The 13,135-nt window shown below is 38.8% G+C and overlaps 1 protein-coding gene across 1 annotated transcript in view; it reads right to left on the reverse strand.

Moving 5' to 3' along the window:
* DNAJC1 (DnaJ heat shock protein family (Hsp40) member C1) overlaps window positions 1–13,135 on the reverse strand; it is a 221,592-nt gene that overhangs the window by 30,832 nt on the left and 177,625 nt on the right. The window lies entirely within an intron of this gene.

Raw genomic sequence — 13,135 nt, forward strand, 5'->3', positions numbered from 1 at the left:
GCTAGCGTTTTAATAAACTTGGAACAGAAATAAAATGAGACATGCCTACAACCAAGACTTAAACCATTTCAAGTCCAAGCAAAGCAACACTTCATTTCTGAGAAGGTAAATAGCTTCTAAAAGTTGATCTGTTAAACCGAGTTACAAAATAACCGAAAGATTATAAAATCTTTTTTCCAAAAGCAAAAATTCTAAGAGCAAGCATATTCTCTGCATTTTATCAGCACTACTACTTGGTCAAACCTAAAGCTGAGCAAAGCAAAAGAACCTATCACTGAGTAACAAATAACCACGTTACAGTTATTTTACATGAGATTTTAGCACGAAACTACTCCCTCCCAGAGGCTGCAGCCACTCTGGTATTAAACAATACTCTAGGAGTCAGCAGAGAAATGGAGGAAGCCCACCTTATTTTCCTTAATTAAAAAGAAAGAAACAAGAAAGAAGGGAACCTTGGAGACAAGTACCTTTTCTAATCACCATTTCCGATAATGAACAGCATACATCAGGCCGTTTGCATTACAGAACCGTCAGCACAGAACAACAGTCAGAGGTGAGTGACCCCAGGGATGATCTCCACAGCTACAGCAAAGCTTCTCCCTGACACTAATCCTCGCTGTCATTCTCCCACTGTGCTCTAACCGCACTGACATCCGCCTGCCTCACTGCAAGCTTAACGGGGCCCTTCCTGACTTTTTACTGTCTCCCCCAATCAATGGTTCAAGCGTGCTCTTTTCACCATGTCCAAACGGCAGCTTCACTCGTAATCAAAGCGCACTGCCCCTGTTAAAGGGCTTTCCGAAAGGCTCTCCCATTTGCATTCATTTGCAAAGCAAACTACTTTTATTCACTTTGTTCTGCTATCAAGAATGTTCCCTGAAGCAGATAAATTGGCATAAATACAACCTGCCACTTAAGAGTCAGGAAATAATAGCCAATAGTAGGGAGGATTTTATCAATCATTCTATTTTGTATCCACTAAAAGCTGAAAGCCTCAAACATATTCATCAGTACAATCCGTACGATACAGGCATAAATTCACTTCTATAAAAAGGTAGCCCACATAGGGTATGGTCAGAATTTCTTTGATATTTAATGAATATCAGAAATCTAATGCTCCTTATCAGATAATTTGAAAATTTACACTGAAGCTTTTTTCCCTTTATTTAGGGGAAAAATTCATACTCAGATATTAGAGGGACATAACTGGATTTTCAAGGAAATAGTTTTCTTTCTAAAAAGCCGAAACATTAATAAAGTAATTCTTTAAAATAATTTCAATTTTTAGTAGATTGGCTTTCCAAATATGCTGCATATATGGACAATGGGCATTAAAAATCAATCAGATTTTAATTCTTTGTTAATAAGATGAGTCTAAAAGAACAGTGCCACTTTTTTTTTTTCCCCCGGGAAGGGAAAATTTTAAGTATTTGGACTGGTATTCTGAAAAATCATCTACTGCTAGGACAGTCTTTCCCTTTAGTTTCCTGGTTATTTCATGGCTGTGATTTTTTTCATTATTAATATAAAAAAACTGGATCGATAATAACTAGGCCCATAATCTGAAATCTTTGAAAGAATCCTTTTAGCAATTCATTATTCTCTCTCCTACAGCTGTAAGGCACTTTGGTGAATGTGTAATTCCTCGGCAATAGTTAGTTGTGTCTTTAGAAGCAACTGAGCCTACTGTGACCCAGCTCCTACAGCAGCCGTGAGGGTGGCCATGGTGTGAATGTATTCTCCTTGTTCTAATCTGGAGCCAACTGTAGCTGTGAAAGTCAAATGAATGCATACGCATACTGCTTTGCCACTTAAAACCATGTGTGTCCAATATTACTGAGACACTGGGCCAAAAATTCATCTCTACAGTAAAGTAATGGAAGATACCACATGGTGTGGGGACAGCTGTTGTGACTACACCAGCATTCCAATTTTGCATCAGAAAAGCCCCACTCTGGGAATAAATCTCCATACTGAATAAAAAATAAAAAGTAAGTTTTCAAATTATTCGCGATTTTTATGTAATGATCCCCAAATAGATCTCCTAAAGTAAGAGCTCATAGGAAAATTTAAATTGTATTCCCAAATAATATCCCTTTGGGATAGATTTTTGTCGTAAAGCCACATATGTTCAAAGATTTGATGCCTTTGAAAATCCTTACTATTCTTGGGGGATAGGAGTTGGAAGCTATAGAGGAAAAGCACACTCTATGTTTTGAGTAACTCATATGCACCTTCCCCCTCACAGCTGTAGACCATCAAATGTTAATTACCAAGTATCGTGCAATTTATTTGGTACTGAAACTTAGGGCCAAATTAAAAGAAATTTGTATGGGCTTATTTATTATATTTCCCTATTGTAAGGACAAAAGATCCATTTCTATCTAATAGTAAAACTCACCAATGAATATTTCTATCCACATGACCTACTAATGACCATTATTTATATAACTATAAAACTTACAATTTTGGATTCAACAGTTTTTAGTAGATTCAACTCAATTCATAAATTCTCAGAAATTTTACCTAAGAAATAATGTCCTTGTAAATACCATCACCCAGTTAAAATATCAGATATTATCAGATCTCATAATGTATACCTAGTAATATGGATGGCAAATCTAATAATCTACCTTCCAAATCCACATTCTATACTGACTTTGTGTTTCAGAATGTATATTTGACTTTCACCTATACAGTTTTCCTTTCCAACTTAAAAAGTGAGCATTTACGTGCTCTTGACTATATATGTGGATAAATTGTATGTAAAGGAAAAAACCCAGGGGTGCCTGGGTGTCTCAGTCAGTGAAGCTTCCGACTTCGGCTCATGGTTCTTGAGTTCGAGCCTCACATCAGGCTCTGTGCTGACAGCTTGGAGCCTGCTTCGGATTCTGTGTCTCCCTCTCTCTACCCTACCCCGCTTGTACTCTGTCTCTCTCTCTCAAAAATAAATATTAAAAAAAAAAAATTAAAAGCTTATCTCTTCAAATGTTTTTTCACTCTTAGGAAGTGAAACTCTTCTTTAAAGAAAAGCTTGTAACTCATCCCAAACTGTTGTTCTAAGGCTGTGACCCTTTACCAGTAATCGCTTCATGTCGTGCCCAGAAAGGTCTCCTCATCTATGATTTAGCTACCTTCCCAGAAAGAGGTCTCCTCTGGATCAGCAATCCTAAAGTGTGATTCCATGTGCTGGTACCAGCCTGCAACCAGTTTGTCACCAATCCATGACCGAGTAAGTCCAGAAACTTCGGGTACGGATTAGAAACGGCAAATTAACGCTGCCGCAACAACCAAGTATGTGAGCAGTAAACTCTTCTTTTAAACAATATAAGACGGTGAGATGTTGTCAGACTACCATGATGGGTCACGTGAAGTGTGGGCACAATAGGACTACAGATGGGTCAGCAACAGATGGAAAGAAAAATATTCTACACCTGGTTCTTTTTTTTTTTTTAATTTTTTTTTTTTTTAACGTTTATTTATTTTTGAGACAGAGAGAGACAGAGCATGAACGGGGGAGGGTCAGGGAGAGGGAGACACAGAATCTGAAACAGGCTCCAGGCTCTGAGCTGTCAGCACAGAGCCCGACGCGGGGCTCGAACTCACTGACCGCGAGATCATGACCTGAGCCGAAGTCGGCTGCTTAACCAACTGAGCCACCCAGGCGCCCCTACACCTGGTTCTTTACTACAGATAGTTTGAGAAACTTTGCTCAAGACCATGCATACAGTTCAAATTTCTTTTTACCTCCTTTTGGGGGAAACAACAGTAAATAAATCCCTCTTGAGAAACGGACACAAGGATGTTTGATCCTTTAAAAACTATTTTATGCCACTAAGTGTTGTGGTGATTTGACACACAGTGAATGATGATACTCTGGGATTACTCTGGGATAGGAAACAGCAAGTTGTGAAGGGCTTGCGGCAGGAGCATGTCCAGGATGCTTGAGGAATAGTGAGATGAGCCGGGAAGCTGGAGCAAAGCAAGCAAAGGGGGCAGGGAGAGGAGAGGAGGCCAGAGAGGTAAGAAGATAAAATCATATAAGGACTGAGAGACCACTGCAAGGACTCTAGCTCATTTACTCTGCATGATACATAAAGCTACTGGAGGGATAGTTTTAAACTGAGGTATAATTACAGACATTATATTAGTTTCAGGTGTACAACACAATGATCTGATGGGTTGGAACTGCATGGGTCCCCTTATACACGGATTTTTTTTTTTTAATACAGTACAGTCCTATAAGTGTATTTTCTTTTCCTTATGATTTTAATAACATTTGTTCTCTAGTTAAGTTTTTGGGGAGTCAAGTTATAAGTGGGTTTTCAACTGAGCACAAGGTGGGGGTGAGTGGGTTGGCACCCCAATCCCCATGTTGTTCAGGAGTCAACTGTATTAAGAAATGATCACGGTAAGCCTAGTAACGTTTGTCACCATATATAGTTACCGTATTTTGTTTTCTTGTGATGAGAACTTTAAAGATGTACTCTTAGTAACTTTCAAATATGCAATACAGTATTAATTATAGTTGTCATGCTATAAATTACATCCCAGGGCTTATTTCTTTCTTTATATGAAAAAGATTTTTTTAAGATTATTTCTTTATTATTGCGGGGAAGAGCGGCAGAGAGAGAGGGAGAGAGAATTCCAAGCAGGCTCCTTGCTGTCAGCGCAGACCTGACACAGGGCTCAAACCCACGAACCAGGAGATCATGACATGAGCCAAAATCAAGAGTTAGATGCTTAACTAAGTCCTCCAGGACTTATTTTATAACTGGAGGTTTGTACCTTTTGATCTTCTTCAGCCATTTCACCTACTCCCTACCCTCCCCCTCTGGCAACAACCAATCTGTTCTCTGTATCTATGAGCTTCGTTTTGTTCTGTTTTAGCTTCCAATATAAATGCGATCATATGGTACTTGCCTTACTCTGATTTATTTCACTTAGCATAATGCCCTCAAGGTCTGTCCATGTCATAAATGGCAAGACTTCCTTTTTTTAGTGACTAAATAATATTTTCTTGTGTGTGTCTATGGGTGTATCATATTTTCTTTATCCATTCATCTGTCAGTGGACACTTGTGTTGTTTCCGTATCTTGGCTATTGTAAATAATGCTGCAGTAAATGTGGAGGTGCATATCTTTTTGAGTTAGTATTTTCATTTTCCTTCAGATAAATAACCCAGAAGTGGAATTGCTGGATCATACAGTGGTTCGAGTTTTAATTTCTTGAGGAATCTCCATTCTGTTTTCCATCGTGGCTGCACCAATTTACCTTCCCGCCAACAGTGCCCACAAAGGTCCCCTTTCCTTCACATCCTTGCCAACATGTGTTACTTCTTTCTTTTTGATACTACTCATTCTAACAAGTGTGAGGTGATATCTCATTGTGGTTTTGATTTGCGTTTTCCTGATGATGAGTGATGTTGAGCATCTTTTCATGTACCTGTTGGCCATCTATAGGTCTTCCTGGAAAAATGTCTATTTAGATCCTCTGTCCATTTTTTAGTCATTGTTTTTCTGCTATTGAGTTGTATTGAGTTCTTTAATGTTTTGGATCAGGTATCGAATTGCAAATATTTTCTCCCATTCAGTGGATTAGTTTGATGTAGTCCTACTTGTTTATTTTTGTTTTTGTTGCCTTTACTTTTAGCGTCAGCTCAGTTTGGCCTGCTCTTGAATGAATGAATGAATGGTGCCTCATGGTAGATTACCTCAAGCTAAATGCTGTGGGCCTCATTAAGTTCCCCGTAGCCAATATTATTGCAGTTACTGACTTCATCCAATTAGCAATTGGTAAATATTTTGCTATTATAGATTTAGTGAATATGTTTTGTTTAGTGACTATTTCAACAGCCTCTTGACTGCAGTTTATCTCACCTCCAAAGTATGGTACACTTGTACCCAACTACCATGGGGTACCTCATCAGCCTTGTCCTCACAGTCTTTAAGGACAAGATCTTAACTACTTCCTGATTCTTTCAGGAAGACAAGTATGACATTACACTGATGATTTCTTCCCATGAGGAGATTCATTTGACATACTCATTCAAGGCAGACAAAGGAGCTCACCGAAATGAAATGGGCCATTGCCTCATACAAAATGTAATGTCTTGCCACCTTGGTTAAAGTCTTGAAAATTAATTGGTATACTGAGAGGGCTGCTCCGCCCATAATGCTGTCCAGAAACAGCTACGGATTCTCTCAGCACCCACAACTTCTTTTAGGCCTTTCTGTGTTCTGGAAGAAACACATTTCTCCTTTACATATTTTACTTAAATACTTTTATGCTGTTTGCTGCAAACTGGCTCTTCTTGAGTAGGGGTCCCCTTTAGGAAAGGGATCTAGAACCCATCCAAAATGCAAAATGACAGACACTCCTACTCCTGTTAGTGCCCCCCAGAGACTCCTTCATCGTAGAGAGGTTTTGGCAACTTTCTCTCAGCATCAGAATACCATTTAATACATGTAGTAACTTTAAAATGGTAAAACCACAAATATTTGAATTTTGCTAAAATTAAACTTGTGGTCTTTAAAAGAATTAAAAAAAAATTTTTTTTAATGTTTATTTATTTATTTATTTATTTATTTATTAAAAAAAAATTTTTTTTTCAACGTTTATTTATTTTTGGGACAGAGAGAGATAGAGCATGAACTGGGGAGGGGCAGAGAGAGAGGGAGACACAGAATCGGAAACAGGCTCCAGGCTCTGAGCCATCAGCCCAGAGCCTGACGCGGGGCTCGAACTCACGGACCGCGAGATCGTGACCTGGCTGAAGTCGGACGCTTAACCGACTGCGCCACCCAGGCGCCCCTGTGTTTATTTATTTTTGAGACAGAGAGACAGAGAGCATGAACGGGGGAGGGTCAGAGAGAGGGAGAAACAGAATCTGAGGCAGGCTCCAGGCTCTGAGCTGTCAGCACAGAGCCCGACGCGGGGCTCGAACCCACGAACCGTGAGATTACGACCTGAGCCGAAGTCGGACGCCGAACCGACTGAGCCACCCAGGCGCCCCTAAAAGAATTTTTTTAATGTTTTTATTTTTAAGACACAGAGCATGAGCGGGGAAGGGACAGAGAGAGAGGGAGACACAGAATCCAAAGCAGGCTCCAGACTGAGCTGTCAGCACAGGGCCCAATGCTGTCAAACCCATGGACCGCGAGATCACAACCCGAGCCAAAGTCGGACCCTCAACTGAATGAGCCACCCAGGCGCCCCTAAACTGTTGGGTGTTTCAAAGAAACTATTTAAAAAATGAAATGGAAAGCCACAAAGTAGGAGCAAATATTCCATAACACATATCAGAAAAAAGATTTGTATCACAATTTATCCATTCTCCTACTGATGGACATTTATTTGGGTAGCTGCTAGCTCTTGGTTATCACATATCATTATTATTATTAAAGTTTATTTATTTTGAGAGAGACAGGGCGCATGCACACACACATGCATGCACAAGTGGGGGAGGGGCAGAGAGGAAGACAGAATCCTGAACAGGCTACGCACGGTCACTGCAGAGCCTGATGCAGGGCTCAAACTCACGAACTGTGAGATCATGAGCTGAGCTGAAGCTGGGCACTTAACCAACTGAGCCACTCAGGCACCCCTATCATGTGTTATGAATACAGCTGCTTGGACATTTATTTATAATTGTCATAGTGGTCATATGTTTTAATTCTTCTTAGATAAATACCTAGTGGTGGAATTGCTGAGTCATAGGGAAAGTATACATTTTATAAGAAACTACGTAAGTATTTTTCCGAACAAGTTGTATTGTTTTACATTCTAACCTGCAGTGTATGAAGGGTCCCTCCAGGTACTCACCCACACTTGATATTGCCAGTTGTTTTAGTTTTGACCAGCCTGGTAGGAATGAAACGTGTTTTATTTTGGTAATAATTTCCAAGATTACAGATGATCTTGAGTATCTTTACATGTATTTATTGACCAACTGAATATCTATTTTTATGAAGTGTGTATTCATGTGTTTTGCTCATACGTTAATTGGGTGAAGAGTTTGTTATATTTTGTGGACACAAGATCTTTGTCAGAAATGTTTTATGAATATTTTCTCCCATTCTGTAACTTATATCGTCACTTAAAATCCTTTAACTTTTAGTTTGAAATAAGTTCATTTATTTATTTATTTATTTATTTATTTAATGTTTATTCCTTTTTGAGAGACAGAGAGAGACAGAGCATCAGCGGGGAAGGGGCAGAGAGAGGAAGACAGAATCTGAAACAGGCTCAAGGCTCCAAGCTGTCAGCACAGAGCCTGGCGCGGGGCTCAAACTCACAAACTGCGAGATCCTGACCTGAGGTGAACTCGGACGCTCAACAGACTGAGCCACCCAGGCACCCCGAGTTTGAAATAATTTCAGAGTTCTAGAAAAGTTGTAAAAACAGTATGGAGTTCCCATATGTTCTTAATACAGCTAACTATGATGTTAATATACTTTTATTGAAGTATAATCGACATATAACGTTACATTAGTTTCAGGTCTATAATACAATCATTCAATATATTGCAAATTGTTTACTACAATACGTTTAGTTAAATCAGTCACCACACATAGTTACAATTTTTTCTTTTTTTTTTTTTTAATTTTTTTTTTTTTTCAACGTTTTTATTTATTTTTGGGACAGAGAGAGACAGAGCATGAACGGGGGAGGGGCAGAGAGAGAGAGGGAGACACAGAATCGGAAACAGGCTCCAGGCTCTGAGCCATCAGCCCAGAGCCCGACGCGGGGCTCGAACTCACGGACCGCGAGATCATGACCTGGCTGAAGTCGGACGCTTAACCGACCGTGCCACCCAGGCGCCCCACAATTTTTTCTTTTGATAAAAACTTTTAAGATCTGTTTTCTTAGCAACTTTCAAATGTGCAATACCATATTAACAATAGTCACCATGTCGTATATTACATCTCTATAATTATTTAATGTTTATTTACTTTTGAGAGAGAGTGAGGCAGAGCACGAGTGGGGGAGGGGCAGAGAGGGAGACACAGAATCCGAAGCAGGCCACAGGCTCTGAGCTGTCAGCATAGAGCCTGATGTGGGGCTTGAAACTCACGAGCCATGAGCTCATGACCTGAGCCAAAAGTGGACACTTAACCGACTGAGCCACTCAGGCCCCCCTATAACTAATTTATTTTAAACTGGAAGCTTATACCTTTTGACTCCCTTTTTATCCACTGTGTGTATCCTCTACCTCTGGCAACCACCAGTTGGTTCTCGGTATCTATGGGCCTTGTCTTAGAGCTTACCATCTGTGTTTTATGTCCAAGTCTTTAATCCATTTTGAATTAATTTTTGTGTATGGCGTAAGATAGTGGTCCAGATTCATTCTTTTGCATGTGGCTGTCCTGTTTTCCTACCATCATTTACTGAAGAGACTTGCCTTTCTTCATTGGATGTTCTTGGCTCCTTTAACATCAATGAATTAACCATATACGTGTTGGTTTATTTCTGGGCTTCCTATTTTGTTCCATTCCTCTATGTGTCTTTTCTCATGCCAATGCCATACTGTTTTGGTTACTGCAATTTTGTAATATAGTTTGAAACCAGGCAGTGTGAGGCCTACAGCTTTCTTTCTCAAGACTGCTTTGGCTATTTAGTGTCTTTTGTGGTTCCATACACATTTTAGGATTGTTTGTTCTATTTCTATAAAAAATGCCATTGGAATTTTAATAAGATTGCATTGACTTTATAGATTGTTTTGCATAGTATGGACATTTAAAAAATATTAATTCTTCCAATCTATTAGCATCGTATATCTTTCTATTTGTGTCTTCTTCAGTTTCTTTCATCAATGTTAATATAATAGCATACAGGTCTTTCACCTTTGTGGTTAAATTTATTCCTCGATATTTTATTCCTTTTGTGTGACTGATTTTTGTATTCTGAAACTTTACAAAATTTGTTGATTTGTTCTTAATAGTTGTTTGGTGGAGTCTTTAGGGTTTCTAAAATATATAATACCATGTCATCTACGCATAGTGACAGTTTTACTTCTTCCTTTCCAAATTGGATGCCGTTTATTTCTTTTTCTTGTCTAACTGCTGTCACAAGCACTTCCACCATTATGTTGAATAAGAGTGGCAAAAGTGGGCATCCTAATCTTGTTCCTGATCTTAGAGGGAAAGTTTTCACTGTTGAGATGTTAGCTATTACTGTTGAGTACGATGTTAGTTGAGTGTGATATCAGCTGTGGGCTTGTCATATATGACCTTTATTATGCTGAGGTATGTTCCCTCTATACCCATTTCATTGAGAGTTTTTATCATGAATGGATGCTGAATTTTGTCAAAAGTTTTTTCTGCATCTATTGTGATAGCTCTAATCTTTTTTTTTAAATGTAGTATATCACATTGATTTGATTTGCAGATGTTGAATTGTCCTTGCATCCCTGGAATAAATCATACTTGATCATGGTGTATGATACTTTTGATAAATTGTTGAATTTGGTTTGCTAATATTTTGTTGAGGATTTTTATACGTTTATTTATTTTGAGAGAGACAGAGACAGTGTGAATGGGTGAGGGGCAGAGAGAGGATCCCAAGCCAGGCTTGAACTCACCAAACTGTGATATCGTGACCTTAGCCAAAACCATGAGTCAGATGCTTAACCGACTGAGCTACCCAGGCTCAATCCCCCCCTGTTGAGGATTTTCTACATTTATGTTCATGAAGGATATTGATACTGGCTTGTAATTTTTACTTGTGTTGTCCTTGTCTGGTTTTGGTTTCAGGGTACTGTTTTATTTTTTTGAAGAGTCTAAGTAGGATTGGTATTAATTCCTCTTTGAATTTTTGATAGAATTCACCAGTGGAGCTAGACTTCTGTTTGTTGGCAGATTTTTGATTAATGACTCAATGTCCTTACCAGTAACCAATCCGTTCAGATTTTCTATTTCTTTTTTTTATTATTAAAAAAATTTTTTTTAATGTTTCATTCATTTTTGGGGACACAGAAAGAGACTGTGAATGGGGGAGGGGCAGAGAGAGAGGGAGCCACAGAATCCAAAGCAGGCTCCAGGCTCTGAGCTATCAGCACAGAGCCCAATGTGGGGCTCGAACCCACAAACTGTGAGATCATGACCTGAGCCCAAAGTCTGCCACTTAACCTACTGAGCTACCCATGAGCCCCTCTATTTCTCTTTTTTAAAGTAAGCTCTAAGCCCAACATTGGGCTTATACTCACAATCCCAAGATCAACAGTCATATGCTGTACCAACTGAGCCAGCAGGCATCACTCAGATTTTCTATTTCTTCATGATTCAGTTTTGGTCACTTGTATGTGTCTAGGAATTTATCCATTTCTTTTAGGTTGTCCAATCTGTTGGTGTATAACTGTTCATACTCTCTTATGATCCTTTGTACTTCTGTGGTATAAGATATAATGTCTCCTGTTTCATTTCTGATTTTGTGTCCTTTTTTCTTGGGGAGTCTAGGTATTTGCTAATTTTGTTTATCTTTCAAAGAGCCAGGTCTTAGTTTCACTGATCTTTTCTATCATCTCTTTAGTCTCTATTTCATTTACTTCCATTCTGATTTTTATTTCCTTCTGAATACTAACTCAGCTTTGGTTTTTTTTTTCTCATTCTTTGAGATATAAAGTTAGGTTGCTTAACATTTTTCTTGCTTCTTAATACAGGCATTTTTTTTGCTATGAAGTTCCCTTTTAAAACTGCTTTTGCTGCATTCCATAACTTTTGGTATGTTGTATTTCCATTTTTATTTGTTTCAAGATACTTCATTTCTCTTCTGATTTCTTTTTGACCCACTGCTTGTTCAGCAGCATGCTGTTTAATCTCCACATACTTGTGAATTTTCTAGTACACTTCTTTTATTTGATTTCTAGGATACTTTGGAAATGACTAGTGTGACTTACAAGGATAAGTTATAATATAATGGGAATCCTCCAATTTTAAAAGATAGCATGTAATTTGTTCTTGACTATCGGAACTGACCAATGGTACTACCTACCATGGTGGTAGAAGGCATTCAGGTCAACCTCAACTCCAGGGTTGTTATGGATGACCAAACTGCCACAGATGTTTCCTGTGGGTAAAGGTGGAAACTGTACAATTGGTAATGCATCTTGTGATACGTGAGGGTGGTGGAACTGGCATAAAAATGCTGGTATTCTGGCTACTGCTACTGCTCTCTGACCCAAGAGTCATGTCTTCCATCAGTATCCTTGACACTGTGGCTAACTTGTTAGTCTATAAATAGGGTGAAATTTTACACCTTTTACAGCTGTTGACAGTCTATGCCTTTTCATTTTCTTTTTTTTCTTTTTTTTAATTTTTTTTTTCAACGTTTATTTATTTTTGGGACAGAGAGAGACAGAGCATGAACGGGGGAGGGGCAGAGAGAGAGGGAGACACAGAGTCGGAAACAGGCTCCAGGCTCCGAGCCATCAGCCCAGAGCCTGACGCGGGGCTCGAACTCCCGGACCGCGAGATCGTGACCTGGCTGAAGTCGGATGCTTAACCGACTGCGCCACCCAGGCGCCCCTCATTTTCTTAAAAAGCAGGAGTTTTTAGTTTTCATGAAGTACAACTTATTAACATTTTTCTTTTATGGTAAGTGATTTGAATGTACTATCTAGGAAATCTGTGCCTGTTAGGATGAGATAGGTTCATTGTCTATTTCACATGGATATTCAGTTGTTTCACTATCATTTGCTGAAGACTATTCTTTACCCATCTGAACTGCCTTGATATCATTGTCAAAAAGCAATCGATTGCATTTAATTCAGGACCCTCTGTTACACTGATCTACTTGTCTATTGTGTTATTGTGTGCCATGTAATTTCCATTATATAGATAAATTTAAGATGTAGCATATCACAATGTGGTTTTTTTTTGCATTAAACCTGTTTTAAATTACAAAGAAATGTTCAATCTATTTAAATTTTATCCCTGCATGTAAAATAATGCCTGATCACGCATGCAAAGGACATAAATCATGACATCTAGTGTTTGTTGTATCCCCCCCCACCATTTTCTTTATGATAATGCTGCTGCGCATGTATCCCTTTGAATTAGTTATTTTTGTATTCTTTGGGTAAATACCTACTAGTGCAACTGTTGGATCATAGGGTAGTTCTATTTTTAACTTTTTG

The sequence above is a fragment of the Leopardus geoffroyi genome, chromosome B4 (assembly GCF_018350155.1).
Source record: "Leopardus geoffroyi isolate Oge1 chromosome B4, O.geoffroyi_Oge1_pat1.0, whole genome shotgun sequence".
Taxonomy (NCBI): domain Eukaryota; kingdom Metazoa; phylum Chordata; class Mammalia; order Carnivora; family Felidae; genus Leopardus; species Leopardus geoffroyi.